Here is an 11,303-nt window from a genome sequence, read left to right on the forward strand (position 1 = left end):
GCTCTTTCACTGTGGCCTGGGGCTGAGGCCAGTTGTGGCCTCACCCAATGGCCCTGGTGGAGAGATCACCACCCAGTTTTAACTGCAAAAAGACATTTAGGGTGGGGGGGGGCACTGTCCGGGGGACACACCGTCAGCCAAAGGTCGTGCTCCTGGAGGTGTCACCCACCTTCAGAGCACTTTAGTTCCAGACACTCATGTCCAAGCTGGGTTGCAGGGTTCTGGGGTGCATTTTCCGCTGCCCTCTGCCTCTCCCAGGTTGGGGGAGTTGGGCGGGGCTCGGGAGGAGCTGCGGTCCCTGCCTGGGGCCACATGGGCGGCAGGCCGGAGACCTACCCTCCCCACGAATGAGATCAAGCGAATGGTATCTGAGAGTGCATTGGTTCACGTATGATTGACTAGTTTGTCGTGAGAGAGTTTATGGTGTATGTGTGTTGATGTGTGGGTGGGTGTATGCGTCTGTGTTTGTGTGAGTTTGTATGCGTGTGGTGCGGTTGGGGAGTGGGGGGGCCCGGTTTTCCGCCCGGGGTACGTTGATCGTCTGCCTGGGTGGTCTCTTTTCTGCTGACCCCCACCAATTGCTGGCCTTGTGCTGCAGGCCCGGTGTGGTGCCAGGGAACGAGGTCGGGCCGATGGGGTCGGCCCCGCTCTGCTCGTGTAGGGGTGATGGACTGGGGGCGGGCCCCACTCTGGGCGCGGAGGCATCTCCTAGCGGGCTCCCTACGGACCGTGGGTCCTCGGGCTCCAATCTTTCAGGCTGACCCTCCCACCGGGGGGAGTGTTTGCCCCTGCTTCTCATGGGGCGGACAGCGTTGACCCACGGTGGCCCGTTCTGACCTCGGGTGCCGTCTCTGTCGCTGCTGCAGCTCTGCCTGGGGGGCTCCGTGTGGGCGGCTTGGGTCGCAACACCTGCCCTCCTGGAACTGAAGGTGTGTGGGATCCCTGGCTGCTCCTCCCATCACCCTGGCTTCCACAAGTGGCATTGTTCATGCACCAACGTCTGCCTCACCCTTTGGGTGAATAATGTTAAGCTACAGCTTTACTAACCTTGTAGTGGCACACACAACACCTGAGCTGATAAACAGGCTTTCCAAATCCAACTGTAAGTGTTACTGATACATATCACTACCAATATTAATAATGTGTGAATATGGAAATTGTGTTGTTGTATGTCATGACTTTTATTAAGTAGTATGTGATATGTATAACAATGCATATGTGTACGTATATGATATGTATATGTTTGTATGATTATGTGCACATACCTTAACACTATTATTGGTATTAGTATTATTTCCAAGGTAAACCACAGTACAACAGTTGTTTAGTTATGAATGTGTTAGCCTAAGGTACATCTCTGCTTATTTATTTTGCACCGATTGTTTACTCAACAGATTTGCTTGGTTTCAGCAGCTGGTTGCACACTGTCAGGGTGCGGCAATGAACGGACCCACATGCTGTAATGGAAAAATTTTGCCTTGTGCTGTTTCTTATCCAACACACTCGTCATGTGCTGGTTAGGTGCAATACTGAACATTCTTACACAAACAAATAATCTCTTGTGCCCTGACGTACATCAAGTCTAAACATCTGATGCTCCATTTGACTGACTAATAATTTCTGATATATGTTTGTCTTTTACACCCGGACTCTGGCTCCATCCTATCTGACTCCCCACCAGACCCAAGGCTGTTAAAGCAAATGCATCTTGTCTTGGAAGCTCGGTGTTCCTTCCTTTGGATAACAAGACATGACGATGCAGAAGTGAGAAAGCAAACATTCTCACTCACAGCGAGATAAGGTGGCGCAAACAATTCCATTGCTGCAGAGAGACATTCCACCAGAGCCAGAGAAAAGGGTTAAAAGGCAGAAGCAACTTGAGGATCGTGGGCTCTTTGCATCACACCTTCGTGGTGTGTGCACTGATCTCCCCAGCTGGTTTTTGGTTTGTTGATGTGCACGATCAACATCCATGCTTTTTATTTGCTTTCCCCATTATTTTTATTTTCTTTATTATTTCAATAAATTGCACAAAAGGACAACTCTCTCTCATCTACTTCTTTATGGAAAATTTCCACCACAGAAATTGGCGTCCACGAACAGGATCCCGCGGCAGGTCGTCTGGACGGTGTGACCAGGGACGATAGTCCTGAGGACTAGGGTCGCTCAGCCTCCAAACCTCTACAGACATTCAGAGCTGGGAGGACTGCTCACCCGTCTGGATCGCCTCTGACGAGATCCACGAACTCAGATTCAAACTCAAATCCTAATTTGGCTCGGCTCGGTGAGAGAGATTCCTTTTAATTTGGGAAAAAACATAAAAGAAAACATAACTAGGACTAGAGATAATAATATTTCTAAAACGACTATGTGGCTGAAAAACATCTAAAATATAATAATTAGGACCAAACAATTTTTTTTTAATTAAAAAATTTAATATTCGGGTAAAATGAATTAGGTCAAAGTCTGCCCTGGTGGTCGAGACGGTGGTTGCTAAGGGTTGGCTCGTGGGACCGAGCTTGTTTTGTCTGTACTGAGGATACAGACCAGTGTGCAGATCTGAGCGCAGTCCAAAGGGTGTGGACAAGGAAATAAAAGACGGCTTCTGAAATACGGAGCGCGTTTGCAGGGGGAAGTGTTTTTGAGATACGAGGGACCCGGGTCTTAGAGGGGCCTGACGGTGAGGGACCACTTCCGAGAACCCTGTCGCTGATCTGAGCGGTTCCCTTTCTACGGAGACGTCCGTGGAAGAGAAATTTCGAAAAAAGGTTCCGGCCGGAACACATAAAAATCTAAGGCAGAAAACCGCCGGGACTCTGAAAGATGGGTTCGGGGCGATCTAAGTCTCCACCACCAGACTGCAGCATTACAAAAGTAAAAGTAATTAAAAGTAAAAGGTAAATATGGTTATTAGTGTGTTTCATGTTTCCATGAGTGGGAAATTGGTTATAGGTTCAAAAGGAGAATTACGTTGTGTAAGGACATACGCACCTTAAAAGAAAAAATAGAGACAAAAGAAAATACTTGAAAAAGCAAAACTATCAAAACTAAAGCCCTAAAAGAAACAAAAGATGAGAGTAACAGGAAAAAAAGGAGATAACAACTCTGGGGAAGAATTGTTTGCACTCTGCCACACCACACACCACACATACATACACCACACACACACACGTCATGTCAAGAGCAAATGCTCCCATTGTTTCTGCTCTCTATTCTAATGCAGAACTGAGCGGGATGAGGGTAAATCCGGATCTGGACTCCTTTCCCACCATCAGCAGAAGAACCGAAGGAGAAGAAGCGCCAACCAACAACCAGAACAGGGTGGAAGCTCTGACACCACAGCAGCTGGAGGACACAGACCACAGCATGGACGCCTCACAGACTCCCACAACGTCTGCAGCCATCACGTTCTGGGCTCCTCAGATGAACCAGCTACTACAAGCATGTGTGTCTGACACAGACACCTGCTTATGACAATCAGCAAAGGAAAACAAGGACAGAGCAACAGCAGAGAAGACGTGCTCTAACACAGACACTGGTTGAAACAACAGGAGAGGCTTCAGACGTGATCGGCCCAAAAGAGCTGCATCTGAGGATCCAGGAAAGGTCTGTCATCGAGGAACAACTGTCCCATTGAAAGGCTTCACCCGCTGGCGCTCACATCAGACTGATGGTTGGGGAAGGAGGAAGGTGGCGGTTCCTTTTCACGTGATGTACAAGACGGTACCGCAAACACACACACACATTCATACACGCAATGAAGAAACACGCTTACAGCTGATACACGCTCAAATTCATGTTCATGCTTATCTGCTTGCAATGAAGAATAGCTTTTTGCTCAAAAAAATCCCACAGAGTGATTTTAAAATGATGACAAACAGCTAAATGACAACTGCTGCATGACTTTACAGTCTGATGGGTTTAAACTATTTTAACTTGCAACAAATTCAGTAATAAAATCCTTCATGTTTCTAAAAATACTTGTGCACAATATAGGTTTGTCTGGCCAGAATATAGAAAAACAAAAACAGACTGTAGAAAAAACAAAAAAACAGACTATAGGAAAACAAAACAAAAACAAAACCAGACCATAGGAAGACTGAAACCGACTGAAACAGACTATTAATGACTATTAAAGGGAAGACGACTATTAGAGAGAAGTAATAATAATGACTGTACGTACCAGACTATTAAAGAAAAACTTCTTCTTTCACTGTCTTGTGCAACATCTGACAGCAAGACACCGTAACATTCATTTTTGCTTTCAACCTTATGCCCAGTCAAATTTTTAGGAAGACATCTGATGTGTAGTTTAGGTATTTGATTGATTTCCACTCCAGACGGAGTGCAGGTTACATCTACAGACATTCTAAATAATCCCTCTTTTGTTGGTGTTAACTTCAGCTCAGCTGTGCTCTTATCATTGGCTGCTGAGGGGGGGCTGTAACTGAGGCCCTCACACAGGCTGCATCACAGCTTGTTTATGATTTCACACACACACTCAAACTGACCTCAACTTCATTCTTTTGGGATGAACACAGGTCTGCGCTTGCGATTTCTTTTACTAACGAACAAAAAAGATTTTTATTTTTTATTCTACAGTTCCACACGTCCCTCTGTGAAAACATGATGGAGACAGATGCAGGACGTGGGTCCTTTCGTGAACAGATGTGAACGGGGTGGAGACTGGTGAACGACTTCCGACCCCATGTGACGTATTCACCTACTTTGCATACTTTAAAAAAAAAAAAAAACCAACTTTTTTTTATTCTGCCTGTCATGCACAACAAACAGTGAACCTCCACATTCTAATGACACACTACATGTTTTTATTTTCATTTTTCAGAGGACGCTCTGACCCAACACTCAGCCTTACAGGAAGCCCTGTTTCCCTGTGACTCACACACAGACATGATGTAGGTTTAATCAGAGGAGGTGAACCAGTGGTCATCACACCTAAATCTGACCACAGACCATGTGAACAACAACAAACACCCTCTTAAAAGAAGCCATAGATGGCGTTACTGCAGACACCACTAAGCTACTAAATCATTGGATGCTACAGGCCACAAAGAGAGCCTGTCTAAATTACACTTTGTTCAGACAAAGGTTATTTTCTGGGTCATTGTAATTACAGCTGATGGCAAATCCATCTCACCCAACAGAGTTGAAGCAATTTGAAACCTGCCTAAACTGTGCACGTATAAACAGCTTATCTTTTCTAGGTTTTCGTTCTTATCGTAGGAACTTCATTCTTAACTTTAATGTCTTTGAGGCCCACTCAGGGTTCTGATGCAGACGTCTTCATCGTCCACTTCTTGTCTCACGTGGACGTCTGAGGCTGAACAACGTTCACTGACCTCATGCTTGCTCTTCAGGCTCCTACCTTGGGTCTTCCTGATCTGACCCTATGCGACCTTTCACTCAAACTTGGATGAGAAATCAGGTTGTACGACTTCTGTTCTTTTGTCCTCATACTGTCTTTGATTCTTTTGGAATAGATCACATCTTTCTACAGCCCGATGGCTTAGATGCAACACCACTTTGCTCAACATGCTGAAAATTACTATCAAGAGGCCGTCTTGAAGTCTGGCTCTTTGCTAAGACACTACTCTGCTCAGGCTGCAGAGTTGATCGCGTTGACTGAAGCTAGTAAACTAGCAGAAGGAGAGACTGTTACCATCTACAGACTCCACAGATGCTTGTCACACGTTGGTTCTCTGTGGAAGCATAGGAAGCTTTTTTGAAGTCTGATTGCAAACCTATCTTACATCATGATAAGGTTCTGCTTTGCTGGACGCTGTCCTGCTACAGTACCTACAGCTAATGCTGTTTGTAACTGTCCCACTCACAACATCAGTGACGACTTTGTTTCTGCCGACATGCAGCTGCAGACGCTGCTGCGAAGGTCGCTGCCCAACAACCCCTCCCTCTCCTGATCCTCGTTTCCTCTCCTCATCCTTGTTCCCTCTCCAACTCTCTCTATCCTTTCCTTCCTCTCTCCCTGTGCTTTAAACATTTTCTACCTCGCAGGAACGCAGACTCTGGCTGACGAATGGTTCCACCTGTAGCCATGGAGTCTGGTTTGGGCCTGATGACACGCCGTGCCGCCCAAACACCTTTTTCCCCATAATTCAGATTTCCCAACAGGTGAAAGCAGGCGACAGGACCATTACACCATCCAACCAGGGCACTGGGTGATCGTTAAGGAGTTCAGGAGGAAGCACTGGAACTCCAAACGGTGGCGAGGCCACTTCCAGGTCCTTCTGACGACCCACACGGCTGTAAAGATCGCAGAGAGAGCGACTTGGATCCACTCCACTGCAAGAAGGTCCCGGATCCAACAGACGACCCTCCATCTACATCTACACCACACAAGAAAACCACCACTGACGAAAAGAATTGAGAAGAACGACCCTCGCTGTGCTCACACACGCACTGAGGCGAGGCTGCGTTGACCGTTCAGCTAAAGGTGTGAGCCAAGCGCCGCCTGAAGCTGCGCCGATGAATCACACTATCAGACCATACATCTACACACACGTTCCTGAGAAAACACACACACGAGCAGCCTTGAGTTGCCGACGCTGGACGACGTGTAGACTCTTCACATCACGGGAGTGACAGTGACTCAGACGACATTGGGAGGAAACCTGGCGGTGATAACGAACCCCAAGTGTCTCTGTGATCAGCTGATCACAACCTGAAGAACCCCAACGAACAATCAATACTTCAACACACAGGTTGGAAACAATCTAACGCTACTGTTCAACAGGACGAAGCAGATTGTTACAAGACATCAATTGTAACCTCGTTGCGTTAGACATTTTATGTTACTCTGATTATTGCCTTGATCATATGATGTTTTCATGTAACTTTGCACACTACTTTTGAATGAGGAAATTTCACATAATTCACAACACTGAGTTTAAATATCCTAAAGTTGACTTGGTGTTTAATTTGCTCACAATCACTTTATTCACTGCTACAATTAGTTTTATCCTTCATCTACAGATGAAAGACAACACAAGCGGAAAAACGCATCATCATTCTGGTTAAATCCCTGAATCTCGTATTCGCTCTAGGCCCAAATGTACAATTAAAGATCCGAAAGCATGAAATCTATCTGAAGATTATATGATACAGAACCCCACCGGAAACCTATGGCTATCATACATTAATTGTCTTTATTACATTACAATTGAATGGCCGTAGACACGTTGTTAGCAGAGGAAAGAGACGTTTGTGTTATGTTTGGAGAGGCATGTTGTACTTACATCCTGAATAACACTGATTCTAATGGTATTGTGGCGAAGGCGCTCCACAACCTTCAGAATCTCAGCTAACTCTGGTATAGGTTCTTTCCCTTGGAAATTGGCTAGACGAAATGTCTGGAAAATGGAAATCTGTCCTCATGTCCACAGCTGTTTCCTTTATCATTGAGATGGCTGTGATTCTCTTGTTTGGTTTTTGCGTTATCCCACTGGTTAAAGGTCTCATCATGCGTGCGACCTCAGCAACACTCTCGTATCAAATGACACAATGAACTATGTTCAAAAACCCCAACTCTAATTCACGTAATGACTTTGACGATGGCTATCTGATCACAAAATATAATCTGGTACAAATATTATTATGAGCTTATTTTCTTCACATGCTCATACAGAGGTTATTCTTGTTTAACTACCCACCAAAACAGCTCCCAACCTTTTATCCCTAAGTTACTTGCATTTTTATGTGAAGGTGTATTTTTGAATTTTGACTTAATACACTTACTGTTTCATTTGTAAGGGTTGTTACTACAAAATGCAATGTTTGAAAAAATTTATTATTTTAGTGTTTGATTAATGTGTAATCAAAAGGGGGGAATGTAATGGAAAAATTTTGCCTTGTGCTGTTTCTTATCCAACACACTCGTCATGTGCTGGTTAGGTGCAATACTGAACATTCTTACACAAACAAATAATCTCTTGTGCCCTGACGTACATCAAGTCTAAACATCTGATGCTCCATTTGACTGACTAATAATTTCTGATATATGTTTGTCTTTTACACCCGGACTCTGGCTCCATCCTATCTGACTCCCCACCAGACCCAAGGCTGTTAAAGCAAATGCATCTTGTCTTGGAAGCTCGGTGTTCCTTCCTTTGGATAACAAGACATGACGATGCAGAAGTGAGAAAGCAAACATTCTCACTCACAGCGAGATAAGGTGGCGCAAACAATTCCATTGCTGCAGAGAGACATTCCACCAGAGCCAGAGAAAAGGGTTAAAAGGCAGAAGCAACTTGAGGATCGTGGGCTCTTTGCATCACACCTTCGTGGTGTGTGCACTGATCTCCCCAGCTGGTTTTTGGTTTGTTGATGTGCACGATCAACATCCATGCTTTTTATTTGCTTTCCCCACTATTTTTATTTTCTTTATTATTTCAATAAATTGCACAAAAGGACAACTCTCTCTCATCTACTTCTTTATGGAAAATTTCCACCACAATGCACAGCGAAGAGACGATAGACAAGGAGATGCGGTCAAACTGATATTTAATCCAAAAATTCAGGTCACAACGGTCCGGGGTCATACACAGGTAACAACAGCTCTTAGGCACAAAACAGGGCTCAGCTCACTCGGGTCCAGACAGGCAGAAGGTAATCACCGGGAAGACTCAGATCAGGATACAGAAATCGGCGGGCTTCAGACAAGTCAAAGACAGGCTAGGTTCGGTAACGACGAAACTTACAAGACCGGCAAGGGTAAGACGAGATCGGTGGTCAGAGGTACAGAAGATGGTCAGGCTACGGGATACTCAGAGTTAGGAATTGCTGGATACGTGACTTCAAGGGTACAACGATCTGGCAAATCATGATGGTGACCGGTGGTGCTTAAATGTCCGGGAAGTAATGATGAATGAGGAACAGGTGCGTGAACTAAAAACCGGAAGTAAGGTTAGCGTGAGTGTGATAGACTGGTAAACCGGAAACTATCAAACTAAAACAGGAAGCGGAAACTGGTGGTGTGACACACACCTTGTAAGATATGCTGCTTGTTAAAATGCTGGACAGAACAAAAAAAAAAAGAAGATTCTGGGGACCCCAGGATTGAGTAAAGCCCTGGGGCTATTGGAACTGCTCCCTGGACTGAACATTCTCCTGGCCTCTTCAGTCTCTGTCCCTCAATCTGTTGCTGCTTACCCGCATCTTGCCCTGAAACCTCAGCGTGCTGCTGCCCCAGTCATCCAGTCTTGTCTGACCCCTGCTGCACCTGTCACCCAGCCACGTCTGACCTCTGCTGCACCTGTGGCCAAGCCACGTCAACCTCCAGTGCAGCAGCCATCTTGCCAAGTTCAAGTTCCAGCCCTGCCGTATGAAACTCCAGGTCGGGCTTCAGCCCATTATTCAAGTCCATTCCCAGCTTCAGCTCAGCTCAAGCTCTAACCCAGTCAAGCCAAGCCAAGCTACTGCTCTCTTGTATGAAACTCCACTTCAGGCTCCAGCCCAGTCTTCAAGCTCAGTCCTAACTCCAGCTCAGCCATGTCTCGCTCAAGCTCTAGCTCTATCCCAGTCCTGGCCAATGCACCCAACACCCCAGTCAAGTCTTGCCCCTGTTTTCGTGTCCCTGTTGGCCCGGAGGAGGTCATTCCTGACAGACCACTTTCTCCTTGTTCTACTAGATGTGTACTATCCCCCACAAAGACCTGTATATTTTTACTGTATAGTTTAGGATTTTGCAGTGTTCGAAAGTATCATGTCATATTGTAATATGGCCTTTAGAGTCAAATATGATGATTAATAACTTGACTTTGGTGCATAATGCCAGACCCAGACCACTTTATCTTTGTTCTACTAGACATGCCCTATCAGCCCACAAAGATCTGGGCTTTTACTGTATAGTTTAGGATTTAGCAGTATTCGAAAGTACCATGTCCTACTGTAATACAGTCAACTTTGATGGTAAAAAACTTGACTTTGGTGCATAATGCCAGGCCCAGACCACTTTCCCCTTATTCTACTAGAAGTGTACACCCCACAAACACCTGGTGTATGTTTATTGTATAGTTAAGGATTTATTAGTATTTAAAAGTACCATGTCATACTGTAATACTGTGTGGCTCATATTGTCAACTTTGATGGTGAATAACTTGACTTTAGTAATAATGCCAGGCCCAGACTATATGTCACTACATGAATATGTGTGAAACATATAACTAGCTCCTCCTTAAACAGCTGCCTTAACGTGGTGGAGTTTGTGTGCCTGAATGACCCTGGGGGCTATGTTGTCTGGGGGCTGAATGCCCTTGGTAGGGTCTCTCAAGGCAAACAGGTCCTAGGCCACGGGCCAGGTTCACATCCCCTATAAATAGTATAAAAACAAGGACTACCGCGCGTCGGCTCGGTCTTTGGATGTTGTGCGGCTCTCCTGGGTGACACACCTCTGCAAAATTGCGTGGACGATAGGGACAGTTCCTCTGGACTAAACAACTGGGGTGGTTGTCCCTCTGAAAAGGGGAACAGGAGATTGTGTTCCAACTATAGAGGGATCACACTTCTCAGCCTCCCTGGGAAAGTCTATGGCAGGGTACAGGAGAGGAGAATTCGACCGATTGTCCAAGATCGGATATAGGAGGAACAATGTGGTTTTTGTCGTGGTCGTGGAATGCTGGACCAGCTCTATACCCTAATAGCTCTAATAGGGTGCTTGAGGGTTTGTGGGAGTTTGCCCAACCAGTCTGCATGTGTTTTGTGGACTTGGAGAAGGGATTCGTCCACATCCTTCAACCATTCTCCTCCGGGAGTATAGAGTCAGAGGCTCTTTGCCAAGGGCTGTCTGGTCAGCAAGTGCTTGTGTCACATTGCCAGCAATAAGTCAGACCTGTTACCAGTGGATGTTGGACTTCAGCTGTGCTGCCCTTTGTCACCGGTTCTGTTCATTATTTTTATGGACAGAACGTCTAGGCACAGCCTGCAGCCGGAGGGGGTCTGGTTCAGGGACCACAGGATTGCGTCTCTGCTGACGTTGCTTTCTAAGAGTGCGAAGCGGCTGGGATGAGAATTAGTTCCTCCAAGTTTGAGGCCATGGTACTCGCTTGGAAAAATGTGTTTTGCTCTCTCCAGGTTGGAGGAAAGCTTCTGCCCCAAGTGCAGGAGTACAAGTATCTTGGTGTCTTGTTCACGAGTGAGGGAAGAAAACTGCTCGGGATTGACAGACAAATCGGTGCAGTGGCTGCAGTAATGTGGTTGGTGTACCGATTTGTCATAATGAAGAGGTAGCTGAGCCGAAAGGCGAAGCTCTCAATTTTCCGGTCAATCTA

The 11,303-nt window shown here is 45.8% G+C and overlaps 1 long non-coding RNA gene across 4 annotated transcripts in view; it reads left to right on the plus strand.

Moving 5' to 3' along the window:
* Positions 1-8,455, plus strand: part of LOC129604224 (uncharacterized) — a 13,940-nt gene extending 5,485 nt beyond the window's left edge. For all 4 annotated transcript variants that reach the window (XR_008694924.1, XR_008694922.1, XR_008694921.1 and 1 more), the window contains exon 2: positions 3,224-8,455. This is a non-coding gene — a long non-coding RNA (uncharacterized LOC129604224). The remainder of the gene's footprint in view (positions 1-3,223) is intronic.
* Positions 8,456-11,303: the final 2,848 nt, after the last annotated feature.

Source organism: Betta splendens, chromosome 6, assembly GCF_900634795.4.
Source record: "Betta splendens chromosome 6, fBetSpl5.4, whole genome shotgun sequence".
Taxonomy (NCBI): Eukaryota; Metazoa; Chordata; class Actinopteri; order Anabantiformes; family Osphronemidae; genus Betta; species Betta splendens.